At 41.7% G+C, this 16,791-nt stretch overlaps 1 pseudogene; it reads right to left on the bottom strand.

The window, feature by feature from the left end:
- Nucleotides 1-885: 885 nt before the first annotated feature.
- LOC129539287 (pseudouridine-5'-phosphatase pseudogene) lies at nt 886-2,845 on the bottom strand (annotated as a pseudogene).
- Between the last annotated feature and the right edge of the window lie 13,946 nt (nt 2,846-16,791).

Here is a 16,791-nt window from a genome sequence, read left to right as displayed (position 1 = left end):
ACTCGTAGCATGAGGTGGCCAAAGTATTGCAGTTTCAGCTTTAGCATCAGTCCTTTCAATGGACACCCAGGATTGATCTCATTTAGAATGGACTGGTTGGATTTTCTTGCAGTCCAAGGGAATCTCAAGAGTCTTCTCCAGCACCACAGTTCAAAAGCATCAATTCTTCGGTGATCAGCTTTCTTCACAGTCCAACTCTCACATCCACACATGACCACGGGAAAAACCATAGCCTCGACTAGACGGATTTTGTTGGCAAAGTAATGTCACTACTTTTTAATATGCTATCTAGGTTGGTCATAACTTTCCTTCCAAGGAAAAAGCGTCTTTAATTTCATGGTGGCAATCACCATCTGCAGTGATTCTGGAGCCCAGAAAAATAAAGTATGACACTGATTCCCATCTATTCCCAAGAAGTGATGGGACAAGAAGCCATGATCTTAGTTTTCTGAATGTTGAGCTTTAAGCCAACTTTTTCACTCTCCTCTTTCACCTTCATCAAGATGCTTTTTAGTTCCTCTTCACTTTCTGCCATAAGGGTCATGTCATCTGCATATCTGAGGTTATTGATATTTGTCCTGGCAATCTTGATTCCAGCTAGTGCTTCTTCTAGCCCAGCGTTCCTCATGATGTACTCTGCATAAAAGTTAAATAAGCAGGGTGATGATATACAGCCTTAACGTACTCCTTTCCCTATTTGGAACCAGTCTGTTGTTCCATGTCCAGTACTAATTTTTGAATCCTGACCTGGTATGATCACTTACCTAGAGCCAGACATCTTGGAATGAGAAGTCAAGTGGGCCTTAGAAAGCATCACTACGAACAAAGCTAGTGGAGGTGATGGAATTCCAGTTGAGTTGTTTCTTTTTTTTTTTAACAAGTGTCAAAACTTTTATTCAATGAAATCAACTGGTGAGGGAAACAGTAAGATGTTACAAGCAATTTCAGGGAGAATTCAAAGAACAGACACGTATACGGGCCATCAAGAAATATTGAGATCAATTAGCTGAAATGGTGCAAAACTGGTCAAAGGCCAGAAATAATAACAATCATCGCCGTCATATACATTTCTATCATTTTTCTAAGACCTTACACAGTGGAAAATCAGCTTAAGGACAATCAGTAAAAGAACACTTGTTGGGGGGGGGCACCCACTAGGAACACCCCGAGATTATATTATTCTCATTTTCAATGATGTTCCCATCGCAAAAGGCTGAGCAAGTCTGTTGTTCAGTTGCTAAGTCGTGTCCGACTCCTTGCGACCCCATGGACTGAAGCACGCCAGGTTTCTGAAGGAAATCTATTAAAAGGCGTTAATCACCAGAGCCTAATGTCGGATAAAGTGTTCCCCAAATGGGTTCTTGGTGGTACCAAGATGGCACTGTCCAATCCAATTGTATCTGTATCTAAGAGCGTATTAGAAAAATAAACGATCTTAAAGGAAATGACTTCTCTGAGGTAGAACACGTTCTGGAACATGCGTATGCACCTCGATGTGAGACGCAGGCTGCAGGGATGTTCACACCGGCAAAAAAGAACGCATGACAGCGGTCACGGGCTCTGACCACAGGTCCCGAGCACTTTGAAGGACATGGGAAGAATGCCACCGTCTGCGGATAAAGACAGTCGCTTATTAAAAGCTCATCCAAGGTGAATCTCCCACTCAGATCACAAACAGAAAGACCAGCTCACTTGGATCAGTTGCTATTGCCCGTGAAGAGGACAGAACACTGAAGGGTGATTCAGTACTGGATGCCTATAAATATAAATAACTATGTACCGACATATATATACATACAAGCACATACATACATGCATACACATTTTACAGTTGCCAACCAGGGCTGAGAACACCAAAGAAGATAAAGGGCATGAAGCCAAATTATTCCGACACTAAATACGATTATTCCAGTGAGATTTTTCCGTCTTGCGTTCTGGGCTGGATCTGCCTTCTGCGTGTCAAGTGAGGGTTTTGGCCCCCGTGGAGAGCGCGGGCCCGGCCCTCTGCGGGCCGAGAAGGCCTGGGGGCTGAAGGCCGGTCCCGGGGAGGTCTGGGAGCGGGGCTCCCCTCCAGCTGTCTCCCCGGCCCTCTCCCAGTGGGGACCCCCGGGGTAGGGGGTGGGTGGGCGCCCTCTCAGTCATAGGGCGGCAGGCCGAACAGCTCGGGCTGGAACTCCTGCAGGGAACCCAGCACGAGGGTGGCCTTGGAGGTCAGGTCTGGGTTCAGGTTTTCGTCGGGGACCTTGACCACCTGCATCCCCGCGGCGAGGGCCGCCTCCACCCCGTTGGGCGTGTCTTCGAACACCAGGCACTTGTCCGCGGGAGGAGCCGGAGAAAAGCGGCGCGCGCAGGCCAGAAAGATGTCGGGCTCGGGCTTCCCGCTCCGCACCTCGGGGTCGTTGCCCAGCACTACGTGGTGGAAGAGGCCGAAGAAGTCCTGGTGGCGGCTGGTCTTCAGCTGGAAGGACGCCGTCCCCGAGCTGGTGGCCACGGCGCACGGCACGCCGTGCTTCCGCAGATGGCGGATCAGCTTCTCCACGCCTGGCATGAGCGCGGCCGTGGGGAAGGCCTCCTTCAGCTTGGCCTGGCTCACCTCCACCAGCTCCTCCGCGGACATCGGGAGCCGCAGCGTGTCTCTGATCAGCTGGGCCGCCTCCAGCGCCTTCTTGCCCATCACCAGCGACTTCACCTCCCAGCTGTACTTCTTCCCGTAGCGCCCGCAGATGTCCTCGAACACGGCCGAGTAGAGCAGCTCGGTATCCAGCAGGAGGCCGTCCATGTCAAAAAGCAGGTGGGTGACGGGACGCCGAGAGGGGACGGGCGCCGCCATTGTGCCGTCGTGTCTCTGCCGACGCCGGGTGGGCGGGAGCGGGGGAGGCGCCAGCAGGAGCACTCCCGGCCTGCCCCGCGCGCCCTGAGACGCTCTGCGCACGCGCGGCTCCCCACTCCTCGCGCCCGCGCCCACAAAGCTAGTGGAGGTGATGGAATTCCAGTTGAGCTGTTTCAAATCCTGAAAGATAATGCTGTGAAAGTGGTGCACTCAATATGCCCTCAAATTTGGAAAACTCAGTAGTGGCCACAGGACTGGAAAAGGTCAGTTTTCATTCCAAACCCAAAGAAAGAGAAAGGTAAAGAATGCTCAAACTACCTCACAATTGTACTCATCTCACACGCTAGTAAAGTTGCGCTCAAAATTCTCCAAGCCAGGCTTCAGCAAAAGTGAACCGTGAATTTCCAGATGTTCAAGTTGGTTAAGAAAAGGCAGAGGAACCAGAGGTCAAATTGATAATATCTGCTGGATCATGGAAAAAGCAAGAGAGTTCCGGAAAAATATCTATTTCTTCTTTATTGACTATAGCAAAGCCTTTGACTGTGTGGATCACAATAAACTGTGGAAAATTCTGAAAGAGATGGGAATACCAGACCACCTGACCTGCCTCTTGAGAAACCTATATGCAGATCGGAAAGCAAAAGTTAGAACTGAACATGGAATAACAGACTGGTTCCAAATAGAAAAAGGAATACTTCAAGGTTGTATATCATCACCCTGATTATTTAACTGCTGTGCAGAGTACATCACTATGAACGCTGGGCTAGAAGAAGCACTAGCTAGAATCAAGATTGCCAGGAGAAATATCAATAATTCAGATATACAGATGGCACCACACTTATGGCAGAAAGTGAACAGGAACTAAAAAGCCTCTCCATGAAGGTGAAAGAGGAGAGTGAAAAAGTTGGCTTAAAGCTCAACATTCAGAAAACTAAGATCATGGCATCTTGTCCCATCACTTCAGGGGAAATAGATGGGGACTATGCAGATGGTGATTGCAGCCATGATATTAAAAGACACTTACTCCTTGGAAGGAAAGTTATGACCGACCTAGATAGCATATTAAAAAGCAGAGACCTTATTTTACAAAGAAAGCTCTGTCTAGTCAAGGCTATGGTTTTTCCAGTGGTCATGTATGCATGTGAGAGTTGGGCTGAGAAGAAAGATGAGCACCCAAGAATTGATCTTTTGAATTGTGGTGTTGCAGAAGACTCTTGAGATTCCCTTGGACTGCAAGGAGATACAACCAGTCCATTCTAAAGGAGATCAGTCCTGGGTGTTCATTGGAAGGACTGATGCTAAAGCTGAAAATTCAATACTTTGGCCACCTCATGCAAAGAGTTGACTCACTGGAAAAGACCCTGATGATGGGAGGGATTGGGGGCAGGAAGAGAAGGGGATGACAGAGAATGAGATGGCTGGATGGCATCACCAACTCGATGGACATGAGTTTGAGTGAACTCCGGGAGTTGGTGACGGAGAGGGAGGCCTGCTGTGCTGTGATTCATGGGGTCTCAAAGAGTCAGACACGACTGAAAGACTGAACTGAACTGAACTGACCTGTATATAGGTTTCTCAAGAGGCAGGTCAGGTGGTCTGGGATTCCCATCTCTTTCAGAATTTTCCACAGTTTATTTGATCCACATAGTCAAAGGCTTTGATATAGTCAATAAAGCAGAAATAGATGTTTTACTGGAACTCTCTTGCCTTTTCCGTGATCTAGCAGATATTGGCAATTTGATCTCTGGTTCCTCCGCCTTTTCTAAAACCAGTTTGAACATCTCCATTTTCACGGTTCATGTATTGCTGAAGCCTGTCTTGGAGAATTTTAAGCATTACTTTACTAGCGTGTGAGATGAATGCAATTGTGACGTAGTTTGAGCATTCTTTGGCATTGCCTTTCTTGGGATTGGAATAAAACTCACCTTTTCCATTCCTATGGCCACTGCTGAGTTTTCCTAATTTGCTGGCATTTTGAGTGCAGCCTTTCACAGCATCATCTTTCAGGATTTGAAATAACTCCACTGGAATTCCATTACCTTCACTAGCTTTGTTCGTAGTAATGCTTTCTAAGGTCCATTTGACTTCACATTCCAGGATGTCTGGCCCTAGTTGAGTGATCACGCCATCGTGATTATCTTGGTCGTGAAGATCTTTTTTGTACAGTTCTGTGTATTCTTGCCACCTCTTCTTAATATTCTGATTCTGTTTAGTCCACACCATTTCTGTCCTTTATCGAGCCCTTCTTTGCATGAAATATTCCCTTGGTATCTCTAATTTTCTTGAAGACATCTCTAGTCTTTGCTATTCTGTTGTTTTCCTCTATTTCTTTGCATTGATCGCTGAGGAAGGCTTTCTTATCTCTCCTTGCTCTTCTTTGGAACTCTGCATTCAGTTGCTTATATCTTTCCTTTTCTCCTTTGCTTTTCACTTCTCTTCTTTTCACACGTATTTGTAAGGCCTTCTCAGGTAGTCATTTTCCTTTTTTGCATTTCTTTTCCATGGAGATGGTCTTGATCCCTGTCTCCTGTACAATGTCACGAACCTCCATCAATAGTTCATCAGGCACTCTGCCTATCAGATCTAGTCCTTAAATCTATTTCTCACTTCCACTGTATAATCATAATGGATTTAATATAGGTCATACCTGAATGGACTAGTGGTTTTCCATACTTTCTTCAATTTAATCTCAATTTGGCAATAAGGGGTTCATGATCTGAGCCACAGTCAGCTACAGGTCTTGTTTTTGCTAACTGTATAGAGCTTCTCCATCTTTGGCTGCAAAGAATATAATCAATCTAATTTCAGTGTTGACCACCTGGTGATGTCCATGTATAGAGTCTTCTCTTGTGTTGTTGGAACACACAACTTAGTGGTGTTTGCTATGACCAGTGTGCTCTCTTGTCAAAACTCTATTAGCCTTTGCCCTGCTTCATTCCATACTTCAAGGCCAAATTTGCCTGTTACTCCAGGTGTTTTTTGACTTCCTACTTTTGCATTCCAGTCCCCTATAATGAAAAGGACATCTTTTATTGTGTTAGTTCTAAAAGGCCTTATGGGTCTTCCCAAGTAGTAGCTCTGCTATAATCAGCTGCTCCCCCCCACTATCCCACAAAGACATATTTTCCTATATTTTTATTATTCTTTTTACCGCTTTTTGGAATCTCACCTCTACTCATTTCTACAATCAACTTTCCTTCACCTTTCAAGGCTCAACTCCAGTATGAATTTTACAGAAAGCTTTCCCTTTTATTCTTTTCCTACTTATGATCATCAGCACTTATTCATTAATATTTCACAATATTCGGTTTACTTAACATTGGTCTTTTAATGGTTCCTTTTCAATAGTTTGCTGCTTCCTCAGAGTCAAATCCTCAGCTAACATAAAGGATGGTTTTGCTTCTTACAGTGCTCATAAGGACAGCAGAAGTCCTTGATGCTTCAGATAGAGTGTGAGCCTTACAATTAGATTGCTTTATTAACCCTGGATCCATTAATGCTGTTTGGATGAAACTGTACAAATTGTTCATCTTTCTTTACCTTATCTTCACAGTAAAGATAATGTTATCTCCTCCACACGGTTTTCGTTCAGTCACAAGTCGTGTCTGACACTTTGTCACCCCATGGACTGCAGCATGCCAGGCTTTTCTGTCCTTCACTATCTCTTGCAGTTTGCTCAAACTCATGTCCATTGAGTTGGTAATGCTATCCAACCATCTCATCCTCTGTTGCCCCCTTCTCTTTCGACTCAATCTCTCCCAGGATCAGAGTCTTTTCCAATGAGCTGGTGGCCAAAGTATTGGAGCTTCATTTTCTTAGAAAAAGCAAGGGAATATCAACAATCTCATTCATATCTTTTTGTGAATATTGCATAAGTTATTCCAGATAAATATTTAAATGGTGCTTCACATATAGTAGGAGAGATCTAAGTGTTAGCTAGTCTTATTACTGACTTTGCCTATATTGTTTACCTACAATAATATAACACTTGCCATTATACACAGAGGACAATTATATGTTTTACAAGAACCTATATACCAAAAGGAACAACCTAAAGAATCATGAGAGTCCCTTGGACTGCATGGAGATCCAATCAGTCCATCCTACAGGAAATCAGTCCTGAATATTCATTGGAAGGACTGATGCTGAAGCTCCAATACTTTGGCCACCTGATGCAAAGAACTGACTCATTTGAAAAGACCCTGATGCTGGGAAAGATTGAAGGCAGGAGAAGAAGGGGACAACAGAGGATGAGATGGCTGGATGGCATCACTGACTCAATGGACATGAACTTAAGTAATCTCTGGGAGCTGGCAATGGACACGGAGTCCTGAGGTGCTGCAGTCCATAGGGTCACAAACAGTCGGACATGACTGAGCGACTAAACTGAACTGAACTGAAATAATCAAGAATTTCATCAATGAGTTTATAAACCAGGATGTGTGCCATAATTTTTATAGTACTTAACAGTACTTAATAGTATAGTTTGTGTTGTCAAAAAGAGACAAAAGAGAATCGGTTGAGATATCAGTTTTGTCAATGACTTTTGCCCAGATAAGTAACCTATGGCCAAATTCCAACATATACAGAAGTGAATAAAGTGCTATAACTCCTATCACCCAAATTGAACCTCATGTTTAATTTCACAGTGGTAGTCTAGCAAATAACACCCACCACCTTGGAAAAAGAAGAAACTCTTATCTAACAGTGCATTAAAAATGAAAGAGCTCAACAATAAAAGCAATAAGCAATCAGGGTGAAAATTTGACCAATGATCTTCTGGACACATTTCCAAAGAAGATAAACAAGTGGAAGATAAACATATGAAACTGTTCTGCATTATATGTCATCAGGGAAATGTCAATTAAAAGAATAATGTAATGCCTCCACCTACCTATTAGAATGATTAAAATTTAAACACTAAAATGCCAAATGCTGGTAAGGATGTGTAGCAATAAGAACTTTCATTAACTGATTTGGGGAGGGCAAAATGTTATAACCACTTTGGAAAACAGTTTGGTAGTTTCTCACAAAAAAGAAACTATATATACCACATTATATAACAAGTGTGCTCCTTGATATTTACCCAAAGGGGATGAAAATTTATGATGAGAAAATAACCTGTACATGTATGTTATACAAGCTGTATTCATAACTGCCAAAACGTGGGAGAAACTCAGATGTCTTTCAGTTAGTGAATTGCTAACCAAAGAGAACTACTTTAAGATAGAAGAATATTATTCGGTGGTAAAAATTAAAAATCTATCAAGCTATGGAAAGACATGTAGAAAACATAAATTGCTATTAATAAGTGAAAAAGCCCAATATTAAAAGGCTACATACTATATGATTCTAACTCTATGTTGTTTTCAGTTCAGTTCAGTCGCTCAGTCGTGTCGGACTCTCCGCAACCCCATGAATCACAGCACGCCAGGCCTCCCTGTCCATCACCAACTCCCGGAGTTCACTCAAACTCATGTCCACAGAGTCGGTAATGCCATCCAGCCATCTCATCCTCGGTCGTCCCCTTCTCCTCACGCCCCCAAGAAAAGGCAAAACTATGGAGCAAGTGAAAAGATCAGTGACTGCCATGGTTTGATGACAGAGCACAGAGGAGTTTTATGGTAGTGAAAATACACTATATGATCCTGTAATTATGACTATATAAAATACATAATGATGGTTACATATGATTAAACACTTGTCCAAATGTACAGTATGTACATACTAAGGGTAAACTTAATTGTAAACCCAGGACTTTGGATGATTATAAAGTATCAGTGTAAATTAATTATAGCAAATATACCACTCTCATGGGGAATGTTGATAGCAGAGGAGGCCGTGCATGTGAGGAACAGGACATATATTGAAAATCTCTGTGCTCTCTTGTCATTTTTTTTCTTTGAATGTAAATTTGCTATAAAAAGTAAACTCTTAATTTAAAAAATCATAGGGCTATATGAATTAAAAGTAAAGTATTATTTTATTTATTGAGAAAGTTTCTTAAACTAGAATTCCCAAAATATCATATACTTCCTTTGGGCATAGTGATTCAATAACTACTTATTTCTTGGAGAAAGGGGGAGAAGATAAAAAAATAATTTTATCTCCAAGCTCTATTAAAGGACACAGGAGTAATTAAGCCAAAAACCATCTATCATTTTCTGGTTTAAAACTATATTCCCCCTAGTCTTCTATACCTCTTGCATCTTGAGCAACTACTTTAACCAATGAGAATATCTGAACAAAACTGTAGTTTTGATACTCCTGATAATTTGGCTGGATCAAGGAAGAAAAATAAGATTATAAAATGTAAAATATGTTTAATAGCTGTCAAGAAAATTATAGATGTCTTTTAGTATCAAAGGTGTTCAATTTGCTAGCATTCCCCACCCCTTGATCATTTCCACATAATATTACTTTTGTATCAGTTCAGTTCAGTTCAGTCGCTCAGTCGTGTCCGACTCTACGTGACCCCATGAATCACAGCACGCCAGGCCTCCCTGTCCATCACCAACTCCCGGAGTTCACTCAAACACATGTCCACAGAGTCGGTGATGCCATCCAGCCATCTCATTCTCTGTCGTCCCCTTCTCCTCCCGCCCCCAACCTTTCCTAGCAGCAGAGTCTTTTCCAGTGAGTCAACTTGTCACATGAGGTGTCCAAAGTATTGCAGTTTCAGCTTTAGCATCAGTCCTTCCAGTGAACACCCAGGATTGATCTCCTTTAGAATGGACTGGTTGGATCTTCTTGCAGTCCAATGGACTCTCAAGAGTCTTCTCCAACACCACAGTTCAAAAGCATCAATTCTTCGGTGATCAGCTTTCTTCACAGTCCAACTCTCACATCCATACATGACCATGGGAGAAACCATAGCCTTGACTAGACGGACCTTTGTTGGCAAAGTAACGTCTCTGCTTTTTAATATACTATCAAGGTTGGTCATAACTTTCCTTCCAATAGAGCGTCCTAAATACAATGCAGTATAGCTCCGAATAAGGTGTGTCAGTTTCTCCTTTTATTCTTCCCAGGATTTTTTCTTAGAGTTGAAATTGTCCTTGAGTTTCTAGAGCATATAATTTTCCCATTAAAGACAATGCCATCAAATACAAAGACTGGCTAAAATATAGAATTTACCCAAAACAATCAAAAACAGACACTTCAGGTATAATTTCAATCATTTTAGAATCTGAATGTTTTAAATATAGACTTTAATTATTGTTCAGATTCAATCTGTGGAAAACTGTAATGCTAGCAATCAGATTCTCGTCTCTGCCTTCTCTTTTAGCTTTCTGCTTTGGAAAGGAGGTATATCTACCTTTTTAATTAATCTATTTATTTTGAGGTACCTAATATCTAATATCAATAACCTCAGATATGCAGATGACACTACCCTTATGGCAGAAAGTGAAGAGGAACTAATAAGCCTCTTGATGAAAGTGAAAGAGGAGAGTGAAAAGGTTAGCTTGAAGCCCAACATTCAGAAAACAAAGGTCATGGCATCTGGTCCCATCACTTCATGGGAAATAGATGGAAAAACAGTGGAAACAGTGTCAGACTTTATTTTTTGGGGCTCCAAAATCACTGCAGATGCTGATTGCAGCCATGAAATTAAAAGAAGCTTACTCCTTGGAAGGAAAGTTATGACCAACCTTGATAATATATTAAAAAGCAGAGACATTACTTTGCCAACCAAGGTCCGTCTAGTCAAGGCTATGGTTTTTCCAGTGGTCAGGTATGGATGTGAGAGTTGGACTGTGAAGAAAGTTGATCGCCAAAGAATTGATGTTTTTGAGCTGTGGTGTTGGAGAAGACTCTTGAGAGTCCCTTGGACTGCAAGAAGATCCAACCAGTCCATTCTAAAGGAGATCAATCCTGGAAGGATTGGAAGGACTTCCAATGAACACCCAGGACAGATCTCCTTTAGAATGGACTGGTTGGATCTCCTTGCAGACCAAGGGACTCTCAAGAGTCTTCTCCAACACCACAGTTCAAAAGCATCAATTCTTCGGCGATCAGCTTTCTTCACAGTCCAACTCTCACATCCATACATGACCACGGGAAAAACCATAGCCTTGACTAGACGGACCTTGGTTGGCAAAGTAATGTCTCTGCTTTTTAAAATGCTATCTAGGTTGGTCATAACTTTCCTTCCAAGGAGTAAGTGTCTTTTAATTTCCTTGCTGCAATCAGCATCTGCAGTGATTTTGCTGATTGGGGGTGAGAGGAGACGGGGACTATGGAGAATGAGATGGCTGGATGGCATCACTGACTCGCTGGATGAGTTTGAGTGAACTCCGGGAGTTGGTGATGGACAGGGAGGCCTGGCATGCTGTGACTCATGGGGTCACAAAGAGTCAGACAGGACTGAGTGACTAAACTGAACTGAACTGAATATCTAATGGATAGTTTCTTAGTATCATTTAAGGCATGCTTACCTTAAAGCATTCTTTGTCAACAATAGGTAAAAGATCACAGTGTTTAATGAATAAATTTGAAAAATGTTTTCCTTTCCCCATTTATTTTAGGCTTATTTATATATTTGTTCCTTTAGTAGCCGTAGAACTGGATTCCTTTCTTCTTCAGTGAAACTTTAATTGGAAACTCAATGTATAAAAAATCAGATAGAAGTGGAATTCTGAAGAAAATTTACAGAAGCACTGAAAAGTTCTAGTCCTCACTCATTCAGCGTAACATTCCAGCTACTCTGAGGGCCTTTGGGGCACCTTGTTGGAAATTAGGAAAACATATTATTAAAAATTTTTATAATTCTGTCTTGCAGGTCTTGAAGAGTAAGAATTTTGGGTTAAAAATAAGTTTTGGTCACAGACTAGCTATTCACATTTAGGCTGGCACTTAAATTACTAGAGGTTTTGTCATGTGTAAAGAAATTGATCATAACAATCTCACAAGGATTTTTATTTGAGAAATAAGCAAAATAATGTTCAGAATATTTCTTTTTTTTTTTTTTCAGTAACAGAAATTATTTTCTCACACTTCTGGTGGTTAGTGGTCTGAGAGCAGATTGTATGTGTAAACAACTATTCTTACTTCAGATTACATGGTTGAACTGATCTATTTTCTTTATATATATTTGCCAATCTTATATATTACATCCTAGTAGTCATGTATCCCCAAACAACACTGACCAGTGTGTTGCATGGGTCAGTACTTTGTCACGCTAAAGAAGCTGAAGTTGAAAGGTTCTAAGAAGACCTACAAGACCTTTAAGAACTAAGACCCAAAAAAGATGTCCTTTTCATTATAAGGGACTGGAATGAAAAAGTAGGAAGTCAAGAAACACCTGGAGTAACAAGCAAGTTTGGCATTGGAATACAAAATGAAGCAGGGTAAAGGCTATTAGAGTTTTAAGAAGAGAACGCATTGTTCAAAGCGAACAACCTCTTCTAAAAACACAAGAGAAGACTCTACACATGGACATCACCGGATGGTCAACACTGAAATCAGATTGATTATATTCTTTTCAGCCAATGATGGAGAAGCTCTATAGTCAGCAAAAACAAGACCAGGAGCTGACTGTGGCTCAGATCATGAACACCTTATTAACAAATTGAGACTTAAACTGAAGAAACTGCAGAAAACGACTAGACCATTCAGTTATGACCTAAATCAAATCCCTCATGATTATAGAGTGGAAGTGAGAGATAGATTTAAGGGTTAGATTTGATAGACAGAGTATTCATGACGTTGTACAGGAGACAGGGATCTAGACCATCCCCAAGAAAAAGAAATGCATAAAAGCAAAATGGCAGTCTGAAGAGGCCTTACAAATAGCTGTGAAAAGAAGAGAAGTGAAAAGTAAAGGAGAAAAGGAAAGATACACCCATTTGAATGCAAAGTTCCAAAGAACAACAAGGAGAGATAAGAAAGCCTTCCTCAGCGGTCAATGCAAAGAAATAGAGGAAAACAACAGAATGGCAAAGACTAGAAATCTCTTCAAGAAAATTAGAGATACCAAGAGAACATTTCATGCAAAGATGGACTCAAAAAAGGACAGAAATTGTATGGACTTAACAGAAGCAAGAGATATTGAGAGGTGGCAAGAATACACAGAAGAACTGTACAAAAAAGATCTTCATGACCAAGATAATCACTATGGTGTGATCACTCACCTAGAGTCAGACATTCTGGAATGTGAAGTCAAGTGGGCCTTAGGAATCATCACTATCACTAGTGGAGATGATGGAATTCCAATTGAGCTCTTTCAAATCCTGAAAGATGATGCTGTGAAAGTTCTGCACTCAATATGTCAGCATATTTGGAAAACTCAGGTGAGGCCACAGGACTGGAAAAGGTCAGTTTTCATTCCAATCCCAAAGAAAAGCAATGCCAATGAATGCTCAAACTACCCACAGTTGCACTCATCTCACACGCTTTAAAAGTTTCCAAGCCAGGCTTCAGCAATACATGAACTGTGAAATTCAGATAACCGTGGAAAATTCTGAAAGAGATGGAATACTAGACCATCTGACCTGCCTCTTGAGAACCTGTATGCAGGTCAGGAAGCAACAGTTAGAACTGGACATGGAAAAATGACTGATTCCAAATAGGAAAAGATTATGTCAATGCTATATATTGTCACCATGCTTATTTAACTTATATGCAGAGTACATCATGAGAAACTCTGGGCTAGAGGAAGCACAAGCTGGAATCAAGATTGCTGGGACAAATACCAATAACCTCAGATACACAAATGACACCACCCTTATGCAGAAAGTGAAGAGGAACTAAAAAGACTCTTGAAAGTGAAAGAGGCGAGTGAAAAATTTGGCTTAAAACTCAACATTCAGTAAACTAAGATCATGGCCTCGGGTCCCATCACTTCATGGGAAATAGATGGGCAAACAGTGGAAACAGTGGCTGACTTTATTTTGGGGGCCCGCAAATTCCCTGCAGATGGTGACTGCAGCCATGAAATTAAAAGACGCTTACTGCTTGGAAGAAAAGTAATGACCAACCTAGACAGCAGATTAAAAAGCAGAGACATTTCTTTGTCAACAAAGGTCCATCTAGTCAAGGCTATGGTTTTCCCAGTAGTCATGCATAGATGTGAGAGTTGGACTATAAAGAGGGCTGAGCGCAGAAGTATTGATGCTTATGAAATTTGGTATTTTAGAGTCCGTTAGAGTTCAAGAAGATCCAACCAGTCCATCCTAAGGGAAATTGATCCTGGGTATTTCATTGGAAGGACTGATGTTAAAGCTGAAACTCCAGTATTTTGGCTACCTGATGTGAAGAGCTGACTCATTTGAAAAGACCCTGATGTTGGGAAAGTTTGAGGGCAGGAGGAGAAGGGGACGACAGAGGATGAGATCATTAGATGGCATCACCGACTCAATGGATATGAGTTTGGTTTAATTCCCAGAGTTAGTTTTGGACAGGGAGGCCTGGCATGCTGCGGTTCATGGGGTCACAAAGAGTTGGACACGACTGAGTTACTGAACTGAACTGAATTTTTTTAAACCATCTCCTTTGCTACCACACCCTTGACTTTCCATATATGTGCAGCCATTGAAATATGATAATCTATAATAAACTCTTAGTCAGAAATGATTTACTTATACATACACAAACAAAATAAACACACAAAAATCTCATGTTGATCTCAGATAACAGTGACTTATTTCCAGTTTATGCAGTTTTATGTCCTAAACCCTAGGAAAATAGTCAAGCTGAAATTTATTAAAGCCTATTTCTTGAGATCAGATGAAATGGTGGAGTAAAAGGGCATAGAATGTACCTCTCCCTGTCCCCGTATAGAACACAACAAAAATATTCTTACTTGTCTCAGTTCTTACTGAAGTCTGACTGGTGAGTGGTGGAAAGACTCTTGTACTATTCTTAGAGGGAGAGTAGTCTTGAAGAAGGATCTAATTTCCCTGTCCAGGGATTGAATTTAACTGCCAATCCACTAAGAGATAGAGGCTAGAATCAAAGTTCCCTGGTTCTTATTCCATTTGAAAGTAAAAATATTTCAAAGAGGTTAAAACTGTAAAACAGTTACTGTTTATTAGGCAGAATGCAACATGCAGGAGAACACACACAACAGCAGTTTATTTAAGTCAGAAGCAGGGTAGAAATACACACCCCAAGACGGGTGCGGGCATCCTAATGAAAAGTACAGAAAAGAGGTGATTTAAAGCATTTTACATAGGACAATCCTTCCAGGTCTTTGTTTATATTTGGCCAATTATCTTATTCCTTTTGTCACACCTGACTAGTCTTAAGTACCCCTCCCCAATATTTGGTCACAACATTTTGCTAAGATGGATCTCATCACAGAGGCCTGTGGGTGCATGTACATGCTTATTATGGGGTGGGGTTCCCTCCCTTTTTGACCTCCAAAGATTTTTCCTGCACATATGCAGACAGGCAAGTCTTCCTTGATCTCAGAAGTGGGCATCTGGTCTCTTCAGTTTAGCAAAACTCACCAACTGCCACTAGCTTCGACCTTCCATGTGTGCATGCTTAGTCACTCAGTCATTTCTGACTCTTTGCAACCCTTTGGACTGTACCCTGCCAGGCTTCTCAGTTCTTGAGATTCTCCAGGCAATAATACTAGAGTGAGTTGCCATGCTGTCCTCCAAGGGAACTTCCTGACCCAGGGATTGAACCCATAACTCCTGTGTCTCCTGCATTGCAGGTGGTTTCTTTATCTGCTGAGCCATTGGAGAAGCCCAGTTTTGTCGTTGGATGAAAACAAAGCTTCAATTTTACTCCACTTAAAACACCAGATGTCCCGCCCAGGAGCCCATCTATCTGCTACCTTAGTACAACCAAGGTTGTGGGAGAGAGCCACATAGAATTCATATGAAGGAAAAAGAAGCTATCAGTTTGGAATCTGTGCCCCTGGGAGGGGACTCAGAGAAGATGGGAGATTACACAGGAGGAGCTCCTTCCTGGGGAGTGAGCTGTTGGAGCCACATATATTGAATTTCCCATCTTTGGAGTTCCAATGCAAGGAGAACCAACTGTGCCTGATTAGAGAGCCAGTGGGACAGGTCATGAGGAGTAAAGAAATGTTTGTTCGCTCCAGAAGCAGGGCAGATAAGGTGCATTGAGGACACGGGAGTGGTGGTCTGATTTCTCGTGACTGCCCTGGCACATGCCACCGTCTGGACGAGCAAATGCTCCAGCCCTGGTTACTTCACAATTCAGCTCCACACTAAAGTGAAGTCTGCCATGACTGAGAAAAGAACTTGGCTATGAGATGGCCCAGACCCAAAGAAGTATCTGAGCAGTACTGGTGAACATATTATTGGTGCTTACACAGGAAGCACACCAGAAACAATCCCAATTTCTGACAGTGGTCAGTCCACCACAGATCACCCTCCTACACACAGTGAGAGTCAGCACAGGTTCCACCAACCCTATGCTGAAATCTCTACATGGTGGGAGCAGCAGAGGCCAAGGTGAGAGCTCAGCTGTGAAGGACAAATTGCACTCAAACCTGAAGTTAGTTCTGAACAGGTCAAGGGCAGCCATTACTGGCTCTTATATAGGTTATGTATCAGAAAAAATCCGGGTCTCTGACCTAGCCAGGCCACCACAGCAAAAAGCAAATTAAATATATTAAAAAAAAATAAATAAAAGAACAGTTTAAGGAATCTTTGGGGTTAATATCAAGTGTACAAACATTCACATGAGCCTTCCATGGTGGTCCAGTGTCTAAGATTCCTTGCTCACAATTCAGGAGCCTGGTTTAATCCCTGGTCATGGAACTATATTCCACATGTCACAATTAAGAGTCTGATTGCCACAACTAAAGATCCTGTATGCCACAACTAAGACCTGCATAACCAAATAAAATAAATAAAAGATAAATATTTTTTAAAAAATATGCCAATGTTCACAATATTAGGTCCCAGAAAGAGAAGAAGCAGAGAAGGGGAATTAGAAATGTGTGTGATGAAATAATGCCTGGGAATTTCCTAAACCTA

Source organism: Moschus berezovskii, chromosome 11 (genome assembly GCF_049115385.1).
Source record: "Moschus berezovskii isolate FMDL1 chromosome 11, NW_MosBer_1.0, whole genome shotgun sequence".
NCBI lineage: Eukaryota > Metazoa > Chordata > Mammalia > Artiodactyla > Moschidae > Moschus > Moschus berezovskii.
The sequence above is the reverse complement of the archived record's forward strand: the minus strand, read 5'-3'. Positions and strand labels throughout refer to the sequence as shown.